This window comes from Typopeltis vanoorti, chromosome 15, assembly GCF_054136105.1.
Source record: "Typopeltis vanoorti isolate ZY-2024b chromosome 15, IOZ_Tvanoo_1.0, whole genome shotgun sequence".
In the NCBI taxonomy this organism is placed as follows: domain Eukaryota; kingdom Metazoa; phylum Arthropoda; class Arachnida; order Uropygi; family Thelyphonidae; genus Typopeltis; species Typopeltis vanoorti.
The window spans coordinates 111323229-111338554 of NC_143563.1; positions in this window are offsets into that span (position 1 = coordinate 111323229).

The window sequence follows — 15326 nt, forward strand, 5'->3', positions numbered from 1 at the left end:
ACACGCGGACCCTGCATAGGAAGCGGGAATAACGCGTAGTGAAAGATGAAGCAGCAGAATTTAAAACAAGATAAATTTTTATATATATAAAATTGAACCGCAGACAGGATTGAAGACGAGCATGAGCAGAATCCGGTCCTCTTGCAGAATATTTGACACTCCTAGTTTAGGATATTAAATTCGGACAGCTACACACGAAAATAAATCTTCATCACTTAAAATGTTTTGCACGAGTTGGAATATGTACCTGCCGGTGGGGATGACGAAACGAAGCCCAATCCATTCTTCCAAATGCCTTAGTCACTTACTCTAGAAGAAATCAATGCCATCTCAATTAATTTTCGGGGACACTCATGAAGTCCCCTAATTTACCAGACTGGCTTACATGCTAGGTAGTTTTTTATTTTTTTTTTAATAATGCACACCTGTTCGCATTGATGGAAGCACACACAAAACATTAGTTGAAGGAAATGGCTGTGCTATCACTTTATTTCCTAATCTTGCGCATTTCAGGTAATGAAATCAGTCGAACTTTTGCGTTCACGATTATCTCATCAGTGATAAATATGATATCACTGATGAGATAGTGAGATAAATCAGATTACCTCATAAGTGATAAATATCACAAGATACGATAGATTATCGCATGGATTTCAAAGTAAATCTTGTTATTTCTCGTTAAGCGAAAGCCTGTCTTATTAATCGCTAACCGTCGCCATCTACATTAACCCAGTATATAATGACAAGACCAGTATACCTATAATTTTCTCAAACTTGTGATATTAAGCCTTTATCCTGAAAAAAAAGTGCAATTAGTGCACTTTTTTTTTCAGGATAAAGTCTACTGCGCTTTCAGTGGATTTTTTTTTTGTTAGTCTAATTTAAGACCTACCTTCTATCATGGGGATCCGAATCCCATTTTGGGCATCGACTTACGCGATAGTTTAAGTGGGACAGGATTTTCACAACCACTTTCGGTGGTGTACCACCGGATGACTTATTTAAGTCCTAAAGTGGTTTGGAAAAATTAATGCTTGGATTTCCGAATATATAAATATTAACTTAGAGAATAGAAAATAGTTAAAAAAAATTCTCTACTCACGCCACTGACTTCTCTCCTACATCTTTCCTGGTTAGTGTAACAATGAAATGAATTGCTAACCACTAAAGCTAAAAATTATGATCAACATTATTACCAATGCAATTTTCCTGTTCGTAGTAATTCCGACATTCAGATGAACTCTTTCAAATCTTCGTATCTGTTGGAAAACGCAGACAGAATAATTCTTTTGTGACTGATATTTTAACCAAGTAATGTCCTACAACACAAAATGGATGGAGCAATCTTATCCATCTTAATACCTTTCTTCAGAGCATGCATCCTGTCTTATTCGGTTTCTACATCGAATGTGCAGGGGTCAGCCGGGCTCCCAAAAAGAACATAACCCAGTAATCAGTGACACGGAGTAATACCTTGCTGGTGGAAGCTCTGAAGTAAGAGCAAATTCGGATGATGTGGACACACTGACAACCGAAGTTTATCTTGATTTGCTAGAAGAGGGCCCTCTTCCCTTCTGTAAGGTGAGTTATACTTTCTCTAAGTGTCTGTCATGTATGGATCTTCGCATCCATTGATCCTTTTGTCATGTTCAGCAAATTTCCAAATACAAAGAGCAAGCTGTTTGCCATTCGCGTAACAGCGCGATAGCCCGGTGGACATGATTATAATCTGAAGTTGACGCACTATGAGTGTAAACGCGAAGGTATTTCCATTTGCGAGTGTGCAGTCCATTTATATTACTACCAACTAACGTTAGCGCTGTGTTGGAAGGCCAGGAACTTTTGTTAACGTTGACTCCGTAAAAGGCTACTGAAGACCAAAAGTTGCAGAGAATGAACGTAGTAAACGAAGAAAATTCCATAAACGTACGATGTGTCCTGTTTATCAGAGAGCTGTCGAACTGTTATTAATTTTTTTCTAGATATCGAAATAGATGTTTTAATCAATATCTGTAAAATTCAGTTCAATTCATTGGATTTTCAAGCAGTGGATAGATTTTAATACACGCACACACCTGTTTGCCTACTTGGGTATAAAACAATTTTTATCCTTTCGTTTAATGCGAAATGTGTTGCCATTTCTAATCAATTGAGGCAATCCACGATATGCACTTGGATGATTCTTCTGAATATCTCCGCTGATCAAAATGTACATATAATGATTTAGTCAAGTGTGGTGGTGATACCAGGGTGAGCGGAGCCTTAAAATATTAAATTTTAATTAAATTAAAAATGAAATTCCTGACCTTAATTCTTGATACTTAGATCTCCTCGTAAAATGAAAATAACTCATTCTGCATCTTGATTCTTATTTGAATTTCATGCTTCGACGTTTTCGTACATTATTGCATTTTTAATATGACCCCGATGGTAAACTGCTTAAGATGGTGCCTCTAGAAAACTTCGGCACAGAACATGCTTGGATATAAATTGTTATGTATTAAGCAATTATTTTCGGTGTTTCAGAATACCCCGTCAAAAAGTGCGGTGATTATCTGTGAAGTATTAGAGGAGGAGAAACCTCTCGTCCTTTCAAAACACACGCGGCATTGTTTTGAGTTAGAAAATGTCCGGGAATTGCAGCGCCAGTTGTAGAACCTCATGATTTGAAATACTGATTTTTTTTCGCCTTTAGTTTTAAGAAGGCTTTTATTCGATCACAATGCAATTCATCTTCTTTCATTCCGCGTGCGCCTAAAATCGAAGTTCGCGAAACTCTCAGAGATCTCATTTTTCGCCACCGCTGACCAAAAGAATTCGTTGAAACAGACTGAAATTTAAACCGGAGAGGAAAAAAAACACCAATAAATACAAATGCTATTCAAGTTCATCCTCCGTTTGTATCAAATGAAAAGACAACCGCTTCAAAAATTTTACGCACACGAAAGAAAGGTTGCTTCATCTCGTGCCATCTCCATTTCTGCACAGCTTATAGAACGAAATCATAAAAGTTTTATCTCCTATCTCAGGCCCGCACAACATGCGGCCCGCAATGCTATTTATTTTGGCCCATCTGCCTGATTTGAAATTATTTAAGTCATACGTGGAATGTGAAATCAGACGATTTTTTCATTGCGTTGAATTAAATTTTTACTAAGACTCTGCATGTTTACGTTCATGTGATTAATGTCACAATACTATTTCTTTCAACTCGAAAATAAATTGCATTTGGAGTTATTCCCACTGTCGTATTTAATAACAAATTATTACAAAACCAGCGCTAACAAAACCGCTCCGAGGCTTTGTCAGCGCTGGTGTTGCAGCGGGGAAACATCTCCGTGATAACGACTTGATGTCTACGAACGAGAACGAATCGTATTACACAAAGTTGGCCGTGCCTTGACTGGCTTTGGCAGTGTAGTGGTTGGTTGTAGCTGGAGCAATACATTACATAACTGTTATCATAATCTGCATTATTGTGAGTTTTTCATCATTAGTTTTTTGTAATTAATACTGTCAATCTCGACACAATGAGCTTAAGTAAAAAGCGTAAAATAGATTCGGAACATCGAGCATTTAACCCTGAGTGGACAAACAAATATTTTTGACATTGTTTAAGGACAAAATAGTGTGCATTGTTTGCAGGAATCTATCGCTGTGCCGAAAGAGTACAATCTGAGACGTCATTTTGAATCGAAACATCCTAACCTTGGCAAGTTGGATGCATGTGAAAAGCAGCAAAGTTATTGAAAGTCCTTAGCGGTGAGCAACAAGCCTTTAAAAACGTGACATCTGCAAATGAAGTTGCCACAAACATAAGCTTAAAAATATCACAAGAAATAGTTTGTGCTGGCAAATCATTTACTGAGGGAGAGTTGATAAAAAAGTGTCTGATGATGGCCGTTTCCGAACTGTGTCCTGATAATAAAAAATAACTTTGAAAATATCAGTTTTTCCCGTATGACTGTTCAGCGCAGGGTGGCTGATATTGCCGAAAATCTTAAAGATAACCTGCAAAAATTGGCTAGTGAATTTGTCTATTATTCGCTTGCTATGGATGACAGTACTTGATCAATACTTTTAATATATGTAAGAGGCGTTAATAAAAAAATCGAGGTGACAGAGGAGCTTGCTGGTTTGTGTTCAATGAAAGGAAGAACAACAGGAAAGGAGATCGCAGAAAATGTAAAGATGTGTGTAACCGAAAAACTGTCCTTACATTTCAAGAATTTAGTAGCAGTTTGCACTATAAAAAAATAGTCCATCAGACCCAGAAGCGCTCCTCTCTTGTATTCAGTTGAACACGATTCTACTGATATCTTTTTGGCAAAAGGAAGCGCTGAATGAATTGACATGAGAATATTTACTAATAAGAAGTACGAAATAATAATCTGAGAAACTTTAATAATGCAATAGAAGCTGGACGAAGGGTTAAAATGGTGCTCCATCTATGTGTGGAAAAAATGTTGGTGCTGTAACATTTATTGAACAGTACGCAGGTAAACCGTTGACAAAATTTCACTTTTTATTCATCAGCAGGTGTTATGTTCAAAGGTTTTGCAGTTTGATAATGTGATTAAAGCAAAGTAGTATTTGCTCTGATCGACTATATTCGAGCTCTCGGTTTGAAGCAATGTTTGGGGCGTTTCTAGAAGAAAATGATGTCGAGTATGGGGATCTACTCTACCGCAGTGATGTACGTTGGTTGAGCAGCGGTAAAGTTTTGTCACGCTTTGTCGCTCTAAAAAATGAACTAGTTGAATTCTTGGAATCTCAAGAAGATATGGAAAAATTCCAGAAATAATGGATGAAGAATGGAATGAATCAAGATCGATTTGTTTTTCTTGTGTGACATTTTTGGTCACCTGAATGACCTTAACTTACAGTTTCAAGGAAAAAATAAGTTTGTTTTTTAGTTAATGTCTCTTATAAAGGCATTCAACATGAAATTAAATTTGTCTGAAAATCAATTTGCTAAGGGGGATATGTAACATTTCATAACTTGTCGACAGAATATTCCATCAATATATTATTCAATGGTGGGTGAAAAATATAAGAAGCACATTCACTTCTAAGTGAAGAGTTTCAGAAAAGGATGTCATTGAGTAATGAAGACGAAGTCCGCATAAAAGTGATTGAGGATCCATTTTCTGTCTTAGCAGGAAATCTACCTCTCGAACTCCAGATGGAAGTTATTGATCTCCAGCATTCTGGAAACTATCGGGTCAAGCATGGGGAGAGTTACTTTACAAGAGTTTTATTTTATTCTGGATCAGTATAAATTTAAAAGTTTGTTGGATACTTCCTACCAGGTATTTTGTATGTTTGGGAGCACATATACTGGTGAACAAGCATTTCCGGTTCTGAACTTGAACAAAACCAAACAGTATTCATCTTTAAGCAGTGGTGAGCCAAAAGGGGATCGCGGGGGCTCGCGCGAGCCCTTTGTTAAATTTTTGGCAAATTTGCGAACCCCTTGCTCTTCTTGTTTAATAATCTTGTAGAACTAGAAAATACCACCGTGGAATGTATACAGGTTACTATAATTGCTACTTTAAATTCATATGAATTTAAAGTAGCAATTTAAATTAATATCGCTACTTTAAATTAATACGGATTTTCTGATAACTATATAAAAAATCATTTCATTTTGTTCTGATGGAGCTGGTGTAAGGTTAGGAAACGAATCACGTGCTGCAATCAAACTTCTACAAAAATTTCCCAACGTTGTGATTTGGCATTGCGCTCATCGTTTACCCTTAGGATTAGGCTATTCGATAAAAAACATTAAAGAAATAAATCATTTTGAAATACTTATGGATAAATCATATGCTTTTTATCATCAATCACCAAAAAATCAATGAGAATGAAATACGATCGCAAAAGACCTTGGTATCGAAATTTTAAAGATCGGCCGTGTGTTTAGATCACGATGGGCAGCTTGCAATTTACGAACGGCTCTTGCTTTGTGGAGAAATCACCCAGCTGTATGCAAGCATTTTCTATCGAACGATAAATATAATGAATTTTTAAACCGATTTTTCAATTTAGAATTTCTAAAAGATCTAGCTTTAATGATTGATATCCTACAGGAATTATATCTGTCAGAAGCTCTACAAAGTGGCAATATAAGTATTATAAGGGCTAAGTTAGGCTTGTTTTTCCTACGATGCGAGCCCTATATTAAAATTTCCATAGCTCACCACTATCTTTAAGTGATATCGATTTAGAGGCCATATTAAGAATGGCTACTTCAAACATGACATCAAACTTTGATAAAATAGTGGCAACAAAAAAATGCAATGTGTTACATTGTGACATTCTGAATGTCACAATGTGACACTCAGTCACTGATATTTCAGTGAGAATAAGTGTGATATTCTCAGTGAAATTATTAGTAAACTTTGTGTTTATGTTTAAGTGGTTTTTATTGAGAAATTTTGGAGCTATATCTGTTTGTAAATATTTGATTATAATTTTAATTGTAACTGTTGTGTCGGAAAAAGTGCTGATTCACTTCTAATGAGTCATCCTTTTTCCGACCCAACATAAGGTAACCTCAGAAGGGATGGATAAGGACATACTTATGCCTCCAGATAGAAAATGTGCCTATTAAAGACCTAGGAAATGTGTATATTCAGTTTTGTAAATTGTAAGTAATGTTAAAGTAGTCCATAAGCTAAATTGAGAATGTTTGTAAATTAATTAAGATATAAAATCATGTATAATTGCTAAAAAGATGTGTATAGCTAATACAAGTTTTAGGCCATGTCAAAGCCAGTTCGTAGCCGCGGTATCCAATCGCCAGCCGCCGAATGCATGACGACACCACCGCGCGATGGCGTTGTTTTGTAGTATATAAGTCTCAGCGGGGATTTGAATCGCTCTCTTCTCGTTTTCGTCGGTTCCTGCTTTTTGCTGATCCAAGCGCTAGATAGCTGTGCCGCCAATTAACCGGCCGCATTCTATAACAGGCGATACGTCAACTTCCGGCAGGAGCGAACCATCACTACCATCAGTGAAGGCGGGTGTGACCACACCACAACACCTAACACCATGAACGCCTTCTAGGGGTACTACAGTCAACATTGTCAGGACAACAGTACCCCCCAGGTTTACTCCTGTTGGAACATTGACTCCTTCCCTGCGCACATCCAAGCAGGGTTGGATGCACCTTTTACAGCGGCCGAAATAACATCAGCCTTCAAACAGCGCCGTACAAAGAAATCGCCTGGGCCAGACGGCTTAAGCACGGAACTCTACCGAGAGGCCTGGGACCACATCTTCCCCATTCTCGTGGCAATATTTAACATCTTCCTTACCACCGGAAATATGCCACGAGAATTTCTGGAATGCCATACCGACTTCATCCCGAAGACAAACAGGGACCCTTCCATCATCAAGAACTGGCGTCCCATCAGTCTGTCGAATACGGATTACGAGATCCTCGCCCGTGTTCTCAACAACAGACTGAAGATCGGGATGAGGTACATCATCAAAAGTACACAAGCGTATGGTGTTCCTGGTCGATCGATGGAGGTTCAATCTCATCCTCATCAGAGAAGTGCTACATCTGGTTAACATCAAGAATTATTCTATGGCATTGCTGACTATTGATCTCAACCGAGCGTTCGACAGCGTCCGGCATTCCTTTCTCTTTAACATCCTGGAGAAAGTCGGGGTCAGCAGTGGACTCCTCAACATCATCAGAGGAGGCTACTACAATAACAGCTCTACTCGCCTCCTCATCAATGGACACCTATCTGACCCCGTTACCATCCAGAAAGGGGTCAAACAAGGGTGTTCCCTCAGTCCGCTGCTTTTTGCTCTAGCCCTTGAACCGTTCCTACGGGCTGTCAATAACTCTCATGCGGTAAGAGGAATTCCACTTTCTCTCACTACGGATGATTCCAAGGTAATCGCCTACGCGGATGACGTAGTGGGCACCCTTAGGGACAACAACTCCGTACTCAACTTCTTCAACATCCTAAAGAAGTTTAAAGTGTCGGGGCTAACAGCCAACCCCGACAAAACCAAGATCAAGTTGTACGGAGTCTGGGACCTGCACAACATCCATGCAGCCCTCGTCCCTACTGCCGACCCCATCACCATCCTGGGGGTCCCGTTTGAAGAACAGCCCGTGCTCAACATCGAACATCTCGAAAACAACACCGTCGAGAAACTCAAGGACTGGAAAAATGGACAGCTGTCACTCTCCTCCAGGGCCACTGTCATCAAAACCATCGTATGCCCTGCGCTTCAGCACGTCCTCAACATTACTAACATCAGCGAGGATCAGGAAATCCGGCTCTACAGGAAGCCCCTGAAGTTCTTCTGGGGCAATCTACGCCACGAAGTTGATACTAAGATCCTTCAACTTCCGGAGAAGCGTAGGGGATTCGGCCTCCCCTCCTTTAACATCAGATACGTAAGTAACACCGCATTCCATCTAAACAGGGTACTGCAGACAACACATCCCTGCAGTTATCCTGTGCGGTATTTCTAAGGTTTCAAGCTTCCTCTTTTTAGGATCCCAGTCCACCAGGGTGGTCCCAAGACGGACATTGTTCCAGAAGACTACAACAGACTGTGCCAGCTTATGCAACAACTCCGCTCGTCGGGTGTGAACATCGCCGCGATCCGGAACAGTTATACCTGGTACGACCATTTCTTTAACATCCTTCGTACCGATGTTCCGGATCTGGGGATCAATAGAGATCCTCTTCGGCCACCTCTCCAAGCGTCGAGGCTACCCGTCGAGAAAGGACTTGGCATGGAGGATTGCGTACGTATGCCTTCCAGTAAACACCAACATCTGGTGGTTCAACATCACCCGGAATCCCCTTGTGTGACTTCTGCGGGAGCCTGGACACCGTGGAGCACGCATTCTGCTGGTGTCCCATTTTCATCTACATCTGGAGGAGGCTAAGCATCGAGCTCTACATCCCCCTCCTACTGCAAGAGCAAGTCATCTTCCCGCAGTTTTCTCCCCCAGCCAACAACAAGCAGAAGTTAGTGGTATTTATTATTAATGAGCTCAAATACCACATCTAGAAGGTAAGAAAGAAATTTTTTAATACCACTAATCCTCCCAATCTGTTGGATCTCTCTCGGATCGTTCTTTACATGTTCTACGGTTCCTTTGGGAGATTTTTATATCTCGAAAGGGAGGCTTTGGGTGACACCACGTTTAAGATCAAGTGGTGTCTACCTCCAATCCTGTGCAATGTCAGACACAACATCAAGTTCTGCCTGCTGCTGCTTTAAGATCTCCATCTGCTGCAGCAGCTCCACTCTGAGTCATTTCCTTGGTCTCTGCGTCCCCTCTGAGGTCTGTTCTGTTCCCTGGTCTCCCACGGATGTAGTTCGAAGGAAAAACCCAGGCAGCGCAGACCTACTCGAGGCGGGCTGCCCTGAAAGGGCGGGTCACCTGGGCACCGGCTACCTCCGTGGTCTTTTCGATCTTGTGAGACAGGAAGTCAGGCGGGGTGAAAAGTTGTCATCTGATAGCGTGGAGCTAGCAAGATGTGTAATATGAGCTGAGGCCTACACTTCCATTTCCTACACCCCACCTCCCCACCCGCCTTTCAAATCCTATTCCCTCTCCTCTCCTTTTCGCCTTTCCCATCCCTCCTCATTTCCCCACCTCAACCTTATTGTCACTTCCCTTTCCTTCTTTCTCTTTTCTACTGGGGCACTCTGACCCCCCCTTCTTTTCAGTAGGCCAGTGATGAGATTCCCCTCACTTTCACCCCTCCTGAGCGGAGAGCTGAGTAGTTGTGGAAAACTTGCCGCCATGCGTAGCAAGAATTTCCCCTTGCTATGCGTGCTACGTGGATCAAAGCTGCAGCTATAATGCATCCAGATTTCTAGAAGAAAGGGCCACTGGTGAATTTACGCCAGTGTATAAGTCAGTGTAAGAGTGCTTCTTTTCGAGTAGGACAAAAGAATAGCGAATCCGTTATTAAAGAAAATACGGTGAGGAGATCCGAGAATCCAGATAAGAAGGTCCTAAATCCATCAGATAAAGCAAGAACGGTAAGCCGAAACCTTTTGTATTAAGTTAGAGTAATCTTGGAGGAAAGAGAAACTGAGCGTCGAGAAAACAGCCAATTTCCGTGTTGTACTTAAGGAACTGCCTGCATTTGGACATTTTGTCTACATCTAAGGAATAAAAGGCATCTTAGGCTTGTGCCGAATAGGCAACCGAGGCTTCGGACTGTTTGTGTCGAGAGAAGGAAATCAATGTCATTATGTTAAAGTTTAATTTGAATGCTAGCTAAAATTCTGGAGGGGGATAAAGTCTGAATATAAGAAGGAATGTTATCTCATGAAATCTATGCTAGAATTGGCCTCTGAATATATATGTATTTTTTATGATTCATAGTAATGGGTAATTTAGCATAAATTAACAGAGTCTGAGAATAGAAATATAAGGTAGTGTAAGATTTTGTCAGGATAAGAAATTTCAGTGTAGAACCTTTTTTGGATGTGTTAACTTGAGAAAGGGGAGGTAGCTCAGACTCTTTTAGAATTGAAGGTTTAACTAAAATGTATTTCTATGTTTGTGTCAAAATAAATGTATTTCTTGTGTGTGAACCAAATGAGTTTGTCATGTTTCTGTGGATTGAATTACCGCTTGGAAAATCACGAACCGTGTATTAGAGGGAAATCCATTAGTAACATAAGAAACGGGACCACGACTGCAAACTTCATGATCCCTGCATTTTCTTTCTAAGTAATCTAGGACAGTATATCAGTATTCAGTTGCCGGCTGGCGTAGTCATAAAATAACTATAAATTTGTCGGCAAACGAAATAACTGATAATAAGTAACTTAAAATAATAACCGATAAAGATAATATAATATAAAATTAAGAGAAAGCCAAAAGATATAACAGTAACTCTCTAAAAAATTTAAATATGCATATTAATTGGTATTTATTGTAGACCTACTTACAAATTTACTTAGGTTCACCTACAGTAGACTAGTCTAAGATTCGAGTTCCGAAGTGATCTGGCCCAAGTTAGGTTCGGCCCTCAAAGACAATCAAGTTGTGTAGGCCTGATCTACAGTATTGGAGCGAGAGAATCCCTCGTAGTTATCCAGAAGAGTACGTCGCACCACATAATCCTTTGCTGCGATATTAATGTAGAAGTTGGTCATGACACCAGAGCTATCCATCGTCGGAATATTTATCTGAAATACGGTTAACCCTATGGTTTTCCCATAATAAACAAATCCATGTGGAGATGAATTTGAAGAACTAAATACGTCTGCATTCCAAAACTGCATTGTTGAGCTCGAGCACGCAATACTTGGATCCTGACTGAGGGGCAAGTCTGGTTTCGTTAAAACCAAGGTTAACATTCATGGTGAGTGGGGGTGAGGATATTATTCTTAATTTGAATATGTACTAAATATTTTATATATTAACAAAAAAACTTAAATACCTAATACAATTATGCATATATTAATTAAATTTCACATTAATATGTCGAATATTATTAACGGAATGTATCTTTGAGGATATGCTGTTTCTATACCGTGGTATCACTTTCTGAACGTGTTCGTTAGTAAACTGCTCGTTATCAGGCTTACCTTTTTATGCTGATTGTGAATGGAATGATCTGATTGCTTCCTCCTCTTACTTTCTCTGAAAAGTCATCATTTGTTTCCTGCATGACGCTACAAAAGTAAAATACTTCGGTCAATGCTTTATCCAAAGCTTTGCAATCCTAAAAATGTTGAAGATTAACTCAGCTGAATGTTTCCATTACATTATTGTCCCCTAATACGCATAATTATAATTCTTAGAATAAGCCTCTTTTTTTCTTAATAAACGCAAATGATATGAAAAAAAAATTACTCAAAAGAAAATAAAGAAATTCTTTGACCATTCCGAATTCGTTCTTGCGAAAGTTGTTTTTTCTAGAATTGCTTTTCAAAACAATAATTTAGTATTTCTTTTATGTGCTTCGATTTTTTCTTTTTGATAAAAATTGCTCGTAAAGCTCTTGAAGAATCACACATTGCTCTAAGGAATTAACATTGAACTGTTTCCAAAATAAAAGAAAACTATTTCTTCTAGATTTTGTTACATCTTGCTTACAATAATGAAAAATGCCTTGTTTTTTTTTGTCTTGTCTTTAATAACATGCAAATAAAAGTAAGAAAGAATTTGTTGAGAGATGAAGGTCCACTGAGTGTAATATAAAAGAAAACTTTAAAATTTAAGTGATACAAGAATCAGTGAATTGAAGCAAAGAAGACTGTAATGGAATACATTCATTCAGTTTGGTTAATGAAGTTTCTTAAACTCCTACTGAAATCATGAAATAAAATATGGAAGCAATAGCTTACCGATCGTAACGTGACTTCAACATGAGTTAGGTACCTTGAAATTGCAGCACTTTAAAAGCCGAATTTAAAGTTATGAGTAAATAACTGGGCCTATGAGGTGCAATTCAGGGTTTGCTTGGTGAGGGTTCAAAACCTCTTTTTCTTTCGTATGAAGGAAGAGGCATCAAGATACATAAAGGGTCAAGTAGGTGCTGGGAAGCTAAAGTAAGGAAATCTCGTCTGATGTGGTTAAGATCAGTCAGGGATCTTGAGTTCGTGGTAGATAGTAGCATACGAAGTAAAAAAAAAGTTGTATATTGTTGATTTCTACTAAACTGTCTTTTGTACAATCTATGCTACAAAGAACAAGTCCAATGAACCAGATGGTTCATTGGATCCTTCTGTGAATTCTGACAGAGGAAGTGTGATCATCTTGAGATTTTGCCATATCGTATTATTTCCTCCTCACACCCGGAAAAAGTTCTATTCCAAAAGGAATAAATTGTGGTTGTAGAAGGATAGGTAAAGGCGCTCTTGGTTTAGTCAGTGGCCTGAACAAGGATTCTTCTTACGTGGAATGGGACGCGTTCGTTAACAAGACTGTCCATAAAACTATGTCAGCTGAGTTCTCTGCAATACGGTCGTCGGTCAGTAGTATTTGCAGAATTTCTAAATATGATGTTAATGATTCGGAGAGAAATCAAAATACCTCACTATGAATACAATGCGACTGGGTTCATGCGTGCACCAAACAAAAGAAAAAATTCTCCAGGTAAATTTCACCTTACGAAGCACATCGGGTTCATTTAGGATATCTGCCAAATATAGCAGAGGAAGAAGAGAATTTCTTAAATTCCAGCAGCAGGTTGGGAAAAGAGCCCACAAGATTTTTGATTAATCATCTTTTCCAAGCAACAATAAATACTGCACGAAGTGTGGAAAGGAGCAAAATAAATCGTCTTTAAACCAACGAGATTATTTGTTTAAATTATCTAACAAGATATGTTCCGACACTCATTCCATGCAATGCATCGTTGTCAGCCATTCATTTCGTTAATAGAGTCATTTGTCGAGCACGCGCGGAATGCCGAGAGAATGAATGCTGTTGTGTCAGGGAAAAAGATAACCCACTCAACAAGAATACCCCCGAGTATCGACTGAATTACTTATCAGGAATTGCGACTCGAATCGAAAACGAAATCCAATCGAAAGAATTTATCTGATTCCGGAAATTGTCACCGGTTGAGCTCCTGCTTGGTGACAAAGTGATATGATACACGTGTATGCGCTTCGCCTACTGTAGAAGTGTAGTCTGGCATTGGAAAGTAACTCCTTTCGGTCGGTGTTACTTCCTGAGCAGTTACTGATTTCAGCAAATTCTGTCTCTGTCGAATTTCTACATGCGTTCGATAAACAGAAGAGTAAACTGTGTTGAGCTCTCGTATAAGGGATGTCAAGCTTTTAAAATGTTTAGTGACGAAACAAAGTTGTCTGACAGAACGCGAACTGTTTCGCATTACCTGTTGGCATTACGTTACAAGCGCGTACAATAGAAGGATTGAGCTTATATAATAACAGATATTTTTCAGCGTGCCTTCGCTGTTGCACTCGATTCCCTGCAATTTCGATGAAATAATTAATAATGTTTCATTAAGAGCAGCATCTTATAAGCGTGTGAATAAGGGAAACATTCACCGAGGTCCATTGTAATACTCCAGTAATTGTCTGGTGCGGTGGGTATTAATTTATTTTGTAGAAAGATCGCAGGTGTCAGCTGAATGGTACAGACGCTCCTCTCACAGGGTCAGCATACACCGTAGAAAACATCCACGAGAACGCAATTTGGGGTGTTGTTATATTTACTAACATACTTACAATGAATTAATTTTGTAACTTGATCTCCGAGTTTTGGCTTTTCTGTGTAAATTATGTTTCATTATGAATTAAAATGAAATTTAATTCGATTTACACTCAAACATTTATTTCATATTACGCAATCTTTTGGCGTTGAATGCGTGGGTCATTTCTTTCTCTCTCTCATTACAGCGTGGATTAACTTGGTAATCAATTTTCAAGTAGCTTTACAGTACAGGTGAAAATGAAGGTAAGTTAACTTACCTCAGGAAGGCCAGATAACCAGCAAAAATCGAAAGATTTCCTTCGATTTCTTGCTGGTTATCCTTCGAAACCTTGCTGGTTATCTTGCTTGTTTTCCTTCGAAAATATTCAATTTACCTCCCCCGTCTCCAGCGTAGAGAAAAAGAATGCTCTATCTTATCTGTTCATTTTCTTAATGCCATTTTCATGAGCACTATTTGCTTTCTTGTACATGGGTTTTTGTTATCAGTAAGTCTGCTTTTTCCAGTACTCTCATCATTGGGCTTTTTTTTTTTTTTGCGGAGTTGTTTAACATTCTTAATCTCTTCTCTCACGCCCTCTGTAATTACTGTTACAGAGGGAACGTTGCTGTGTAGGTGATGTAGCCTTCAACTATGAAAAACAAACTGCTTTATTTTGATGTTGGGGTGCCCTACAGAAAGATTGCATTTGTTCGTGTATCTTCTAGAACAGGGGTGTCAATAACATCGCTCGCGATCTACGGGTAGATCGCATAATGCTTTAGGGTCGATCGTAAATTTATTTTGTCTCGATTTTCAAAATAATATATAAATGAGTCCGAATACGATAAAGCAAATAAATAATATTAACCTATTTATCAAATAATAATCTATATTATTGTTCTATTTAAAATGTACGTTAATTAAAAAATTAAAATAAATATTTTTTATACAATAATTCCAGTTTATAATTCAATTATATTAAATTAAATTTTATTTCAAAAATTTAAATAGAAAAATTAGAAATAACAGGTTAAAATATTTAAATTTCCCGCTATGAGACTTTTGTTGTGGAGTGTACTTGAAATATATGCGCCCTCATAGCCACGCCCACTTTGGGTTTTTGTTTGCTTTGATGCACCGTAC